Consider the following 14,788-nt stretch of genomic DNA (forward strand, 5'->3'; position numbering starts at 1 on the left):
TCCCCTTTTCCAGTCAGTGGGCACTTCCCTGAACTGCCACGACATCTCAAATATGATGCATAGTGGCTTAGCCACTTTGTCTGCCAGTTCCCTCAGGACCAACGGATGCATCTCACCAGGTCCCATGGGCTTGTGCACCTTCAGGTTCCTTAGATGGTCTCAAACCTGCTCTTCTCCTACAGTGGGTGGTTCTTCATTCTCCCAGTCTCTGCCTTTGCCTTCTGCGACTTGGGTGGTGTGTCTGGAGCACTTGTTGGTGAAGACTCATGCAAAAAAGTCATTGAGTACCTCAGCCTTCTCCATGTCCCAGGTAACCAGGTCTCCCATTTCCTTCTGGAGAGGGCCCACATTTTCCTAGTCTTCCTTTTATCATCGACATACATGTAGAAGCTTTTCTTGTTGCCCTTGACGTCCCTGATCAGATTTAATTCTATTAGGGCTTTAGCTTTCCTAGCCTGATCCCTGGCTGCTCGGACAATTTCTCTGTATTCCTCCCAGGCTACCTGTCCTTGCCTCCACCTTCTACAGGCTTTCTTTTTGTGTTTGAGTTTGTCCAGGAGCTCCTTGTTCATCCATGCAGGCCTTCTGGTGGTTTTGCCTGACTTCCTCTGTTGAGATGCAAGACTCCTGAGCTTGGAGGAGGTGATCCTTGAATATTAACCAGCTTTCTTGGGCCCATCTTCCCTCCAGGGCTGTATCCCATGGTACTCTACCAAGCAGATCCCTGAAGAGGCAAAAGTCTATTCTCCTGAAGTCCAGGGTAATGAGCTTGCTGTGTGCCCTCCTCACTGCCCTAAGGATCTTGAACTCCACCATTTCATGGTCACTGCAGCCAAGGCTGCCCTTGAGCTTCACATTCCCTACCAGCTCTTCCATGTTGGTGAGAACAAGGTCCAGCATAGCACCTCTCCTCGTTGGCTCCTCTATCACTTGGAGAAGAAAGTTATCAACAACACATTCCTGGAACCTCCTGGATTGCTTATGCCCTGCCATGTTGTCCCTCCAACAGATATTGGGGTGGTTGAAGTCTCCCATGAGGACCAGGGCTTGTGAACGTGAGGCTGCTCCTATCTGTCTATAGAGGGTCTCATCTTCTCGGTCTTCCTGGTTGGGTGGCCTGTACCAGACCCCCCCACTATAATGCCTATTATAGCCTGGCAAGCTCGTGGAAGCAAGGAAATTGTCTCTCCAACTTCTTTCTCCTTGCTGAACAAAGCATGCATTCATCATAGCTTTGCACCTCACAACGATGGCAAAACCATGTACAATTATTACTAGATCAGAAGAGGTGTTTGTACTAAGTTTGCACTACAGCAGGTGATTACACCAAGTGCAAACTGCTGTACAGTTAGGCCCAGTGTTTCTAAATATAGGCAGGGCTAGAAAGGGTAAGTTTTACTGTAATTTTTCCAGAAGAAAGTATTTGATCTTGCAGCTTATACTTTGATGTTTGTTGAAGATGTCTTAATCAGGGCTGTAGGATTGGACTCAGCATATTCAAAGCAGTTCGAATATTTCAAGATCAGGTCTTTTTTCCATTTCCAAACCCAATGGTTTCAAATCACCACATTCCACTACAGCTGAAGTGATTTATATGGCTTAGCAGTGCTGCAAACTGCAGTCTTCTAACCTGGAACGCTCCCCGTAAGGTATAAATGCTCCCCAATGATTTCAAATCACTTTGCACACTGTAAAAAGGGCTATGTGATTAACATCCTTATAAACTCCTTATGTTTGGCAAAGATTTACATTTAAATCCTAGGCATGTAGAAGGCCAGGCTGATACAAACCACAAGATGTATTATTTTGTACATTTGAATGTGAAAGGTATTTCCCAAGCTTTTTGCTCTATCACTTGGCTAAACGTGTCAGAGTCCGTAAAATTACTCTCTGTCTCTTAACTTCAGCAAGTTCTAGTAAAAAAGCCAAAAAAACTGGTGGGAATTTTTTGGCATAAAATGCAAAACTCTGCCACTATTATATTATGCTTCCCTCAACTATATACTGTCTCTGTTTCTCACTACTCTTTCTTCTCTCCTTTTTCTTCTCCTGTACAGAACAGGCTGTACAGAATCGCCTGTTCAGCATGGGGTATTGTTTATATAGACAAGGGGGTGGCTCTGAGACCGTATAAAGCAGATCCAAAGCTGCATTCAGGGATTAGAGTAAGTCCGCTGGATTTCTTCCTCCTCTTCCCTTTCTATGATCTGGTAAAATGACGGGACATAGAGTAAGAGCATGTGAGGTTGGATCAGTGAGTCTTGGTGTGTTGGTTGGAAGCAGAAGGACCTTCCAGATTTGTTGCCAGTGGATACAAAGGTATTTGCACAGGTGGAGTAAGAACAGTCCAGTGTGGAAATTTTCCTGTTTTTCTTTTTTTTTTTTAAAGTGCAGGACAGGCTATCTTTTTACTTTCTGGAAAGAAAAGGGCAGAGCTTATTGCCTTCCCTAGCCAGCTGCAAGCACAAAATCTGTCCCGTCTACCCTTGCGCACATAAACACCACCTTCACTCAGGCTGCGCCTGTCTGGAGATGGACTCCTCCAGCCAAGTTCAAATCCTTGTCTCTTCCTCATACTCCTTTTGCTCTACTGCACTTTTGTTTACCTGTACAGCTGGAGTCCCCACTGGTATATGTAACCTCAGAACTATGGTGAGCTCTAATTCCTGATGCTGGGCCAGTGACTTCAGCCTTTGAACAATTCTTTCCTTTTCTCCCAGCATCCTAATACAATGTCCTCCTTGAGACTGGTCTCTTGAATTTGGATCAGCAGGGTTTTGCCACTGAGCTAGTAATGTCCACAGAGACCTACTCTGTTGGAGCGGCGGAGGTATGCACATAAATCGACCCAATATGAGTGATAGAATTGATTCAACTTTATTTGCGCAGCTAGCTCATATTTATACAGTTTGCGATAATTATGCCTACTAGTCCTAATATGATTGGTACATTGCTAATGTTTATTCATTACTAAAACACACCCACTTGTGATTTGCAGCTATGCGTGTTCCATAACTTTCTCATGGGAACTTCTTCAAAAGTTACTTATGAAGTTATGCCAAGGTCACACCGTCCCTGTCTTTCTCCTGATAACAGCGAGACCAGCTGTTGTTTTTCTCCCAATATCAGTAAAGCCAGCTATTTTCGGCCAAGGTCTAGTCTTGTTGCTCAAACTGACATTCTTTCACACAGAACTCTGCTCGCACAACTTTTCCACAGGCCCATGTCCTTTTTCAGCAAGCCACTTCCCAACACTACTCCTTGATATTAGCCCTCCTGAATGTAAGTAAGTGCCAAAATCTGTGTGTTTGCCTTATCCCATCTAACTGGGGCTAAATTCTGCTGTCAGCACATTGCTGCCACATCACTTCAGTCAATCCCATCCAAGGGTATAATGGAAGGGCAATATCAGCTACATAGAACACTTGTGGTGCAAAGAGCAAAGCTTTTTGATAAAAGGGTCCATTCCTGAGTATGTGGCTAGGGGATTCCAGCACCAACGTCGAGAGTGAACAAGCTGAACCACATAGTTCCTTTGTAGCACAGAGAATTACTGATGGCTTAGTAGGGTAAATCAACTGTCAACTCCCCAAGAGAGCTAGGTTTGGCCAAGCATTTTTATTTTCTCTGCTAAGTTTTATGTTGGGGATTTTTTTATTTATTTATTTATTATATCTTCTTTCTTTGTTCTGTTGTGAGAGGAGAGGGCTGCAGGCTGAACAATACCTGCATGCTTATTTCAAGACAGGCAGCCTCATGGGCCTACAAGGTGTGAGTCTATAGGATTAGACTACAGTTATTGTTATAACTTAGTTATAACAACAGGAGTTATAACAACAGGAGCAAGAAGTTTGTATTGGTCTGACTTTGTAAAGAAAAGAGTAAGCTCTGGGACCTGTGAAGCATCTACCGTGATGCCTCGGAGTTTAAGGAAAACCCAGGCTATTGGTTTAATGTTTTAATGAGAAGCTTTTAATCTGCACCTGTGTTTGTACGCACACATACAAAATGTTGAAAATGGAATGGAAATTAAACATTAGCTGGTTTTCAAAGCTTGTCACTGTTATTTTTTGTGTCTGCTACTATAGAAGCAACCAGAAGCCCCTAGAACTACTGCATGGGGCTTCTTGAGACCAGTTCCTCTCAACAAACAAAGAACAAGTTAGGAGAAGCCAAAAGTTAGGAAGGGCAACGTCCTCCTGGGAAAGAGCAGGGTCCTACTGCCCATGATGGTCCATGGGCCATCAGAACAGGTTGGCTGCTGCCTTCCCCTGTTCCAGAGGAGCCAGCTCGAGTCTGACTCTGCGCGAAATCAGTTTTGTTGCCTGAGAAAAGCAGGGTGAAAGCAAACTGGAGAGTTTGGATACCTGTTTCCTGGTCCTGGCACGGGCCCCAGCTCTTTCCGTGATAGCTTGATGACTCAGTTTTCCTGTAAGATGAGGGTAGTAGTATTTACTTACTTGACAAGGTGAAATGATGATTATTGGTCTTTGTTTTTACAGTCTGATGTACAGAGTGTGATTACTTGCAGTGCATGCATGCGTCCCCCTGGGCAGGCGGTCTTCGGGCTGCTCTCAGCGGTGTGAGCATGAACCCCAGAAGAAGGAGCTGCTTTCAACCCTTCCTGAACCAGGGAAGGAGGTGCCTGGATTTTTCCTTCTTCAGTCCCCCGCAAAGGTGGTTGGTTGTATTTTACATGAAGGCTTAGTGTAGATGTAGGTGTTTTGAAATCACCTTGTTATCCATTCCCCAGATTCTGGGCTGGCCCGGTGCATGGTGATGAAGATCCGTGCATGGTGATGAAGACCTGGTGGACATCAGCTGGCAGCTGTAGGTGGCAAATTGCATTACAGGTTGCCCGGGAATATCATACTTGTCCGTCAGTGAGGGCAATGCCTCCCATGAAGACAAATTTCAATCTAATTGTAACAATATTCTTTAAATATAATGAAACATTATACAAAAAGATTGCAATGACAACAATATAAATCAGCACAGCAGTTAATGAGGAAACCCTACAGGCCATTCATGCGTACACTCCCATTAACTGGTCTTCATTCTCTAACTTAATTTTTAATCCTGTTTCACTGCAGAGGATTTACATGTCTGGACATTAAATCTATTTGACTTTTGTAACAGAGTGGTGAACAACACTGCAATCTAAATCTAAACTCAATACCTGACAGAAGTACTCTTGCTCATTAGAGATGAGGGAACTTAGTAAAAAAACTCAGCCCTTTTGATCATGTGCCTGGGGCTATCATCCATAAAATCTCCATAGATTCACTAGAATTGCTAGAGCTCATGGTATCCCTGCAGGTTCCAATGCCAGCTTCTCTTTTCTATAGTGCAGAGGTCTATACTACAGAAAAGAGGGAAGGAAACTTAATGATCTATTCCAGAGCCCACAGCCTCACTTGGAGAAATCAAGGAACGATTGCAAATTAGATAATGAAAAAGAGCTCTTAATTTTTTTTCTAGTTCCTCCTTCCTGACTGGTAGCAGGTTTTTGGCTGCTGGAGATTACATATACACTACAATTTCATTATTATCGTTTACACTGAGTTGATGCACGTTTACTGGTGTGAGAGTTTGTGATAACACAATCCACTTTTCCTTTGGGAGTTGAAAAGACTTCTACTTCTTACAGCAAGACAGACCTTTCAGCCTGTGACAGGAATGGCAAGGAGGTTGAGTCTGGCAGTGATGGCTGTGCCAAGCTGAGATGCTGTTGGCATCTGTGTACCACCTTTGCGTTATTTATCACCTTCACCCATCTCCATGCTGCCCATGTCATCCTGACTATTTCTTGTGGCAGAAGTTTACTGAATTGTTACTTAATGGACTCTGCTCCTGAAAATCACCAATCTGTCATCTCAGACATTTACAGCATCAGCCAGGCCCAGAGTAATAAATGCCCTCACATTAATGGTATTTTTTGGTAGTGAAGAAAGTACATTGGGGGTTCTCTTATCTTCTCCTTTTTGAGCTTTCAGATTGCCCTGAGAGCTTTTATTCAACTTTTCTCTGAAATTTTCTGAGATGGACTCTGTTAATTCGATGCTGTGCCCAGCAGCAGGGGCTTTGAGAGAGACTTCATGGTGCAACACTTGCTGCCTGGACAGTGCCTTCACGCGAGCTGCCCCGGAGGACCTGTGTACCCGAGAGGGAGGAGGTGAAGCCAAGTGTAAGTTACGGCATGAATAAGCATGGGGAAGATGGTGTTGGGAAAATCTCCTGGGGTCTTGCTAGGCTGAGCACTGGTGGCTGGCCACGTCAGACCCCCTTCTGAGAAACTGTCTCCAGCTTGCTGGTCTCTGCCTTGTTCAAGGAAGCAAGATTTTGTACAGTATTTGTAAACGAGTGGAGCTGTGTCAAAGACACCCACCTCTCTTATTGTTAATTTCTCTTTCTAACAGAAAATGACTACAGAACCTTGGATTTTGGCTAAGCGTTAAGGTTAAAACACAAAAAGAAGAGGAACAGGAATTTAAATACACAAGGTGTGTCTGGTTCTCTTCAGGCATCCTGCAAGACTAATTTTCTTTTCCTCCTTACCCCTCCATCTGAGGCACCTGTTGTCTATAATGCAGGATTCACTTGGGAATGTAATTTCTTTTGGAAGCCACCCTTCCTTGGTATTTCTGATTATCTTATTTGTTTTCCCTTGGAACTTCCCATTTGCAGGAAATATTAATCATTTCTGATTTTGGTATGATTTGGGCCAAAACTGAATTAAAAAAAAAAAAAAAGGCTAATTGTCCATGAACCAGGAATATGGCCTTTTCAGACAACTTTAACTAGAATACTCCTGAATTAATGCATGCATTTTTGTATAATTTCAGGATAGCATTCTGAGGCTCTTAGAAGTTGCTCTGTAAATGCATACAGCTGATGATTTTTCAGTGTAAGGCTTGACTTCATCCATGGATTTCAAGGCGTTTTACAAAGGACGGCCATATCATGGTCCTTATTCTGATGAATGGGAAATTTAAAGCTAAAGAGAGAGGATGATTTGCTCAACATCACACTGTAAACATGTAGAATGGCTGGGAAGAGAAGGCAGATCTCCTGGAAGGAAAGTCAATATTCATAAAAAATACCCAGCCGTCCCCATCTCTGTATCTCAGCATGAACTACCGATTTAATTGTCTATGTACATGATTTTGAGTCACTAATACAAGGTCTGTTGGAATTAAAGCTATTTCTGAGTGACCTCTCTGAAAGTTTCATTTATTCCGGGGTTTTATTACTGTATTTACAGCATCCCATTTGTCTCATTTTGTTGGCCTGTCGAAGAAAAGAATGTACTATTCTGCAGACACCTGAGTCTACACAAAGAATGACAGACTATCAGCAGATAAAACTGGAAAAATATGAAATAACTAGGCTACCTTTGGCATCTACTGACTCAAGTTAGATTAGTAGAGAGAGAAAGGTCAAAGTACTGGCAAATTCCTCCTCCCAGCCTGAGGGAAGCGAGCAGAAATCTTAGAGACAGAAGTACATTCTTTGGTGGGGAATTCTGACTGATAATATAATAGACTGAGCTGGGAGAAGAAACGGGGGAAGGAAAATCTCCATTGATGCAAGTTAAATGTAACTGCCATAGCTATAAGACAGTCAGTTTTGTCTCCATTTAATATTAATGAAAAACATTTGGAAGTAAAGCAATTAGTTGAAAAATAAATTTTAAAACAATTAGTTGGAAGAGATCGTGAATGACATCATTGAGGCTAAGAAAAGATTCTCTGAGTTTAATTTCTCATTTTTTGCATTGTCTTCATACAGCTGCAATTTATATCTCCCCCCTCTGTTACAAATATCTTGTTCAAAGCAATTTTTAAAAACCTTGCAGATAATGTTTTGGTGAACAGCAGAACTTGAAACCAGAACCAGAATTTCCCTGAAAACCCAGATAGTCTTACTTGCTTTTAAAATGGGAAACTATGGATTTCATGCTCCTGAAAGCAAATGACTAGGGCCTGGATCCTCAACCTGGGCTTCAAAGACCTCATGACATTTTGTAAACAAATTTTCTCTTCTCTCCTGTGCCATCCATTGGTTATGAACTCCTTAATAGCAGCATCCTCTCCTCTCATTTGGGGGTCCATGTAGCAAAAACCCAGCAGCAGTGTTGTCCTAGGACCTCTAAGCTGCCTGGCGCAGACCGACTCCTGTGCTCACAAGCAGACGCAAGAAACAGGCTCTGCTGGCCCTGAGGTCTCTGTAGGGCTGAGATGTACTGTGGGCTCTTCTTCAGCATCCACTCATTTTTATCAGGTGTATTTGACCCATATGCTGGAACACAGAATTGGTGGAGGCCGATACCAGCTTAGCGATTTGCTACCTGGTGTTACCTAATCATACCAGTCCACACCTCCCGTGAGTCTGGGGAAAAAACACCCAAAAGCTCACACAGACCTATAACCTATTCTGTAACAGATTTAAAGCCTGGAATATGCCTTTCTGCAAAACATACTTACCGCTTGCTATACTTATGCACGCTCTCAGAATGATCAGTCTGGATTAGCTCTTAAAATAAAATTAAACTCACAGCAGCGGCAGCCATAACAGGGTTGTCATCAGCAGGACCCAGACTCGGTGCATGCTGAGGGGAACAGCTGGTGTGGAGAAATGAATAGCCAGCTATTGTCCTTGCACCTGGCCGGTACCGGCTCCCACAGCCGGAGATGGTAAACAGGGCGACCACGGAGACGACTGGTGCATTTTTCTGGAGAGGCATAAAATAAATTGTAATTGTGGCAGAAGTGTATAATGTGTAAGAATTATGTATAAAGGCGATGTGATGAACATGATCTTCCACTCCCCTCCATCAACGAAAGCTTTTTAGCTCTCTTGTCTTGGGGACAGAAAGATGTAGGGGTGGTCCTTTCACAAACGGGAAAAATGGGGAACAGCCAGATCAGGGAATGCAAATGAGCCTCTCAGCACACTGGACGAGACTCTAATCCTCATTATTCTTTGTGGACTCAGTGGTGATTTTGATTGTTGCTTTTGTTAGCTAAATGCAACTGAGACACGGCTTGTACATGAGGCCCATCTGTTTGTAAGAGCGAGGATGGTGGGAGAACAGCAACCGCTGAACTCGGCCTGCCCTGCTGCTTACAGTGGAGGGCGTATGCAATTATGACAAACATGGGCGATGTCTTCAGACATGGAATATGGAATAACTGACCGTTTTCACCATGCAGGGCTTTACCTTGTGACTGGGAAGGGGCAGGTAAGCCTGCTGCACTGGCTGTGCACAGGAGCCTGGAGAAACCCCGTGCCTCTGCTGCGGCCGCCGCTGCCCTGGTCCCAGTACTGGGAAACAAGGTCTAGGGTGGTGGGAACAGGTTTCAGCACAAGGTGAACATCACGCTCATGTTTTGCTGGAGTCAGGGCCCTCACCTTTGCTTGTTAGCACTCAAACTCACTTGAGCAGAAGGGACTGCACACAACAACACTTCCCTTCATTTCACGTACAGCTCTGCAGTGCTTTGCAGTTTCCCTACCACAGATGTCTAAACCAATCTTCCCATTCAAATGAGTAATAGCAATTAGTAATAGCAGAACCGATCTCCTGAGATCTCATTATAAATCCCCAAACCCAGGCGTTTACATATAGTTAGTGATAGCAGGAGACCAATCCCCTGCCTGTCGCTCCCCTCAATGCAGGAGACAAATCCCAGGGATGACAAATGCTTCCCCACTGAATGTTTGGAAACTCAATCCAGTTTTTCAAAAGTAAACACCACAAAAGCAATATGAAGGCTTCTCCATCCCTTCTCCTTCAACAACTGTTGCTATACCACCTTCCTACAGATGCTGAGAAAACTTGCCAGTGCGTTGCTTGGGGCCTCTGCAAAAAATAGCATCCATTATTCAAAGAATGAGTAACAGCTCACAGATTACATGTTGTGTTTCCTTTTTTTTGTTAAGAAACGCCTGGAAGAAATGCTAACAACTTCTTTGCAATAAACACTCATGGAGAACTGGAAAAATTTCCAGGTTGTGGATAATTATGTGTTTTGCAACTTCCCACAAAACGGATATTTTTCAGATGCATGATATTCCCTTGGAAAATCCATGCACTGCCTGTCATCTCAGCAATAACTATGTGAAATTGATGTAATTCCCTTTAACTTCATCACCTACCCACTTCTGAACAGCAGCAGTGAAGGTAACAAATGCCACCAATTTTCCCTCAGTAGCTGCAAAAGCTTTGAATGTGCTGCTCCGGAATCGAAGCTCCCAGGACTTGAAAAATACTTGGGGCTTTGCAAGAGTCTGCGTTCAGCCAGTTGCCACAAATCATTTCTGAGCTGAGGCGCTCACATTTTCTGATTAAACCACTTTTCCCTGGCAAACTTCATTGACCAACTGCAACGAGAACAGCCTGCTTGCCATTATTCCACATTAAGGACAGGGAAAGATGCTTCGGGAAACCCAGCTTTTATTGTCTTAAAAATTGGAAGGATTCATATAACACTACTTAGGAAAAATTGTAAGTGACTTGTAGGACCAAAACTACTTAGAGGGAGTAGGGTGAAGAACCAAAGTCACTTCATCTCTTGCTTTCTGAGTTTCAGCCAAAGCCATTGAGGAGAGGGGAGCTGCAGTGCAGATGTTCCCCGGCACTTGCCTAGGGACTTTAATAACAGGGGATGGGAGGCGAAAGCCCTCTGCGGCACCAGTGGAAACCACAGATGGGGACCGCAGAGGGAGAGGACGAGGAAATCGTCTCTCTTCTGAGAGGGTATTTTTGAAAGATAACTAACTGGAGCCCAGACGTGAGTTTTAGTCATCTTAAGTAGCTGGGTGAGCAGCAACCTGTTATCTGGAGAGGTGACAGTAATAACTAGCAATAAAATAAACTGGTCAAAGTACTCTATTTTGTCTCCCACAAAGGATGTTTTATTTTTATTTCTTGGTTATGGGTAGTTCTATTTGATCAGCTTGAAATTGGACTTGAATGAACATTTTAAAGTTGTGCAGGAGAACTGCAGAGGTCTGAGTGTGAGTTTTCAACTGTTTTCATCTAATTCTTTCTTTTTCATCCTATGCTTCCATAGAAGTACCTTAATAGAATGTTTATAATACAAGGTATTTGTATCAAATATTTCAGACAGGAAGATCCCAAAATGATTCACAACCTCTTCCCACTAGCTCTCTCTCATGCTTTTTGACAGCCATGGAGTGGAATATGGCGCTCGCTCTCTGTCAGCAATTTCAGTAAAATGGCACTATTTTATCTACTCCCATTTGTCAATTCAGTCTCTTTTCAGAGTATGACCCTGATTTCAAATGTCTACTCTGTATCCATTGAGAAAAGTCTTGTTTGCTCCTATACCATCATACTGATTAGGTGCAGTCATTTATTTCTGTTATGGATGCTTTCAGCTCTTTTTTTAACCTCAAAGGAGATTACACCAAGAATGAAATACTGGCCAATACCTGTAAACCCAAAATATATTGCTTATGGGAATTTTTCTTCTCTGTAGAAAACAGTCTCGGTACACTTGCTCAAAGTCTCTTGATCCTTTCCGTGTGCATCTCTTTTGAAGTATACAAATGTGACACTGTTTTGGCTACTACCGCTGGGTGTTGAGGTGTCTTTTATGTTCTAAATCAAAATTTAGTGAGACTGAACAATTTGTGAACATCTGCAAATCAAGTAAGCTAAAGTCAGCTTACTGGCACCAGTGCTAACCCTTTGTACAGGGAAAATACCAAAAAATAAGAAAAAATAAGAATAAAAGTCTGAGAAAGGTGGCTTGTTTTGCTAAAATCTTCCTTGTTTGTTTATTAAAGGAGATAATATCTATTCTGATAAAGGAGTTCCTGAGAAAGTATGGTAAATGGAAAAGATCGAGGTGGGAACAGAAATCTGGTTTGTGTGAATAACCTAACTACTTACCTAACTTTTAAAATAACTCATTTCAGAGTGAAATGGTCACGACGACTCTGTGCACGATACCTAGAAAGAAAAAGAGATGCTTATTTTTGAGTTATGAAAAACAAGGCTTCTGCAAAGGATTGGACTGTGGAGAGAGAAATTGCAGTACCAGTTGGCGTGGACTAATCCCACTCATCAGAAAGATGCATCTCCAGGACAAGTCTTGGCTGATGATGTGCAGTAAGGACCTGCAGACCCAAGCAGAGCCACCTCACTTCCATGGGACGGGGAATGGGAGGGCCTTTGTGGAGAGGCTGGTGGAGACCCCTCACCCTCATGCAGAGGGATCCTCTCGACCTCACGACCAACCATGGGTCTAAGCTGGAAAGTGCCTGTACCGGGGGTCTGTGGCAGGCTAGTTCCACTGCCAGACGAGGCAAGGGAAATTAGGCAGCATACACGGTAGCATCAAGACAGTTGAGATGAGTTTCTCTGTCCAAAACTAGTAGGTATCTTGAGCTTTCTCCTGCCCGACACTCCTACTCCTACTCACTGCTCTGCCAAAAACTTGTCCTAGGTCGCAAACCCAGCTAATGGCTGGCTCAGAGCTGTGGGAATCCCTGAAGCGCCTAGATGAAGGCCACTATCTGTGCTACTCCCTTTCTGATGCCATAGGGGTTTTTTTTGCTGCTGACCGCAGACATACCATTAATGAAGCCCAGTTTGTCTTTACCAAGTCAGCTTAGAGACATCATACCACTTCAGAGAGGAAATTTCACCATGCTATGATTACCTAGGACTGCTCTTCAGTCCTGCTGCTACTCACAACCCTTCTGCTCTTTGTTAACTGACATAGGTCTTTGGTTCAGTAAGTTTTGCCACATAGCTACAAATCTGCCCTCATCAATGTTAACAAGAGGCCTTTCATTTGGATATGCATTTAGTAACGGTGCTTTGTACCTGTAGAGGGCACGTCACTACTTCATTAACTAGACCTGAACCAGAAAAAGCCCCAGAGGCAGACACCTCCTCTCTGTGAGCCAGCAAGTACTTGCCACACTTGTGGGAGACTTTTTTTCACCCCCAGAACATTACGGCAGATCTCCACGACTACTGAAACTGCCATGAATTACTTGATGTCCGCACCTATTTCTACAATTTCACCCCGAGAAGGTCTCACCTACAAACAGCGCAACCCTCGCAGAGCGTAAAGGCTGACCGGACATCACCAAGATTTGACCTGAAAACCAGGAGCTTAAATTTTGCAAAACTGATGTTTGAGACCTTACACTCTTACACACAGCCACAGCATTTAAGCAGTTACTCCTCCAGCCCCTTCAACGCATGGTAGGGAGCTGCTTTCTTGGTTCAAACTCGACCATTTAGCCCGACACTCCACACCTACTCCGGACATGAGAATCAGGCCCCTATTCTGCATCCATGGAGTTTTTACAGTTTTATAGGAACATGAAGACTTGGAAAGATTTCCTTGTGGGTCTAACCCCCTGTTACTGCAGGCAAGCATGTTTACGAGCCTGCGAGTGTGGTAGTGGAAGGGATCCTTTTTTTTTTTTTTTTTTGGTCTTGGAAACCCGAAGAACTAGGGGTGAAATCTGCTCTTGCCAAAACAAATGGAAATTCTGCAACTGAGATGGGAGGGATCAGGATTTGCCCAAACTTGTGGCCTCAGAAATTGGCCACACTTTCTCCGTTCCTCTGTTTTCTAGACAGAAATGCAATTTAGAAGCTTCAAAGCTGCGAACTACGGTAGGCAGGACATTTAGTTACGGGAATGCAAGATGCTGGAAAGCACATCATTTCAGAAGGTTTCCACCAACACAACAAACTGCTTTAAAATCTCTCCAAAATGTTGATGTCTGCAGGCAAAGAAACTAGGCCATGTGACTCAAAACTTCTTGTGATAGCTGCTTCAAGAGTATATGAAAATACAGCAGCTAATTTTCTTGGAAAACTAAGGCCCCAGCTACAGCTACAAGATGATCCAGGATGTACGTCCAGTTTCTAACGCGAAGAAATTTGAGTACTGTTCCAGGCCAGCGGTTTGGCCACTCACTGTGGATAAATTGTAACTTACCAAATGTGGCACCTTCCCATCGGGCAGACCTCTCTTGTCACAGGCTTTGACCTATCCGCTTTGACTTGACCTCTAGAGCCCAGGCAGCTCACGCAAACTCTCGTCCACCCAGCCTGGATCGGTCACAGACCACTAACCATAACTGCTCTATGAAGGCGCATTCTTGCATGCCTGCGTACTTCTTCCGTAAGGAAATCATGGAAACCTAATCTGCAGGATCTGGGTCAGAAGGAAAGAAAGTTAATTTATGTGCAAGGAAAAGCTTGCCAGGCTCAAAATAACCGCTCAGCCTGGGAGTTGGCGCGCTGTTCTTGCGACAGGTTGTATTTTTTATTCTCAAGTTGGATAAACCGGTAGGTGCCAAGGTGAGCACGCCAGCAGGTGACACTTAGGGGTGGGCAGCCGCTGCTCGCCGGCCAGGCAAAGGCATGTCGTGACTGCTGCCGTTTTGCAGGGGACTGGCAGCATCTCGCCTCCCTGGGCACAGGAATCCCGCGAATATTTGTTACCGATTTTCCGCAGTGCCTCCCACCGAGCCCGGAGTCCCGCAGAAGCCGAGGCTGCTGCCCCTCCACAACGTCTCTGTGGAGGCGCGGTGGCTTCCCGCTCTGCTCCGGGCGCGCACACAGCGGTTTGACAGTCTTCATCCAGCTCGTATCCTGAAGGTTCACCCCCGCTTTCTGTCACCCACGGAGCTACCCCTACCGGTAACCACACGAGGCGAAAAACCTCCAGTCAGGGCTGTAACGTTGCAAGGCTTTCTGCTCCTTAACCGCCCCCCAAGCACGACA

At 44.2% G+C, this 14,788-nt stretch overlaps 1 long non-coding RNA gene across 1 annotated transcript; it reads right to left on the reverse strand.

The window, feature by feature from the left end:
- Window positions 1–4,530: 4,530 nt before the first annotated feature.
- Window positions 4,531–14,772, reverse strand: LOC126039034 (uncharacterized). Its single transcript, XR_007506168.1, has 4 exons — window positions 12,072–14,772; window positions 11,924–11,983; window positions 8,558–8,734; window positions 4,531–4,828 (listed from the first exon to the last, which is right to left on the reverse strand). It is a non-coding gene; the product is annotated as an uncharacterized LOC126039034 (long non-coding RNA).
- Between the last annotated feature and the right edge of the window lie 16 nt (window positions 14,773–14,788).

This window comes from Accipiter gentilis, chromosome 5 (assembly GCF_929443795.1).
Source record: "Accipiter gentilis chromosome 5, bAccGen1.1, whole genome shotgun sequence".
In the NCBI taxonomy this organism is placed as follows: Eukaryota; Metazoa; Chordata; class Aves; order Accipitriformes; family Accipitridae; genus Astur; species Astur gentilis.